Source organism: Octopus bimaculoides, chromosome 7 (assembly GCF_001194135.2).
Source record: "Octopus bimaculoides isolate UCB-OBI-ISO-001 chromosome 7, ASM119413v2, whole genome shotgun sequence".
NCBI lineage: Eukaryota > Metazoa > Mollusca > Cephalopoda > Octopoda > Octopodidae > Octopus > Octopus bimaculoides.
The window spans coordinates 45,065,512-45,066,305 of record NC_068987.1 but is presented as its reverse complement, the minus strand read 5'-3'; the positions used below and the strand labels follow the sequence as shown (position 1 = coordinate 45,066,305).

At 48.4% G+C, this 794-nt stretch overlaps 1 protein-coding gene across 4 annotated transcripts in view; it reads left to right on the top strand.

The window, feature by feature from the left end:
* The window catches only part of LOC106878692 (TNF receptor-associated factor 6), a 66,612-nt gene that overhangs the window by 37,755 nt on the left and 28,063 nt on the right, over nucleotides 1-794 (top strand). The gene's annotated exons all lie outside the window — the stretch shown is intronic.

The following is a 794-nucleotide window of genomic DNA, read 5'->3' as shown; positions in this document are numbered from 1 at the left end:
ATAAGTATTTACATATATCATCATCATCATCGTTTAACATCAGCTTTCCGTGCTAGCATGGGTTGGACGATTTGACTGAGGACTGGCAAGCCAGAAGGCTGCACCAGGCTCCAATCTGATCTGGCAGAGTTTCTACAGCTGGATGCTCTTCCTAACGCCAACCACTCCGAAAGTGTAGTGGGTGCTTTTACGTGCCACCGGCATGGAAGCAAGTCCAGTGGCACTGGCAACGACCTCGCTCGAATGATTTTCTAACATGCCACCAGCAAAAGTGCTAGAAGGCAACGCTGGTAATGATTACGCTCAAATGGTGCTATTTACGGGCCACTAGCACAGAAGCCAGACAGCTGCTCTGGCAATGAACACGCTCGGACAGTGCTGTTAGTGCTCCACTGGTGCAGGTGCCAGTCATCGAGTATGGTTCAATTATGATTTCACTTGCCCCAACAGGTCTTCGCAAGCAGAGTTTAGTGTCCAATGAAGTAGAGGTTGGCATGGGTGCCAGTCGTCAGATTCGGTTCAATTTCGATTTCAGATTTCAAATTTCAAATTCCGAAAATTCACTTGCCTCAACAGGTCTTCGCAAGCAGGGTTTTTAATGTCCAATGAAGTAAAGATACGAATTAGTGAGCTGGCTACGCTTCTGGCAGAGATCACAGATTATGGTCTCACTTGCCTTGCCGAGTCTTCTGACGTACTGCATATTTCCAAAGGTCCTGGTCACTGGTCATTGCCTCGGTGAGGCCTAAAGTTCGAAGGTCGTGCTTCACCACCTCATCCCAGGTCTTCCTGGG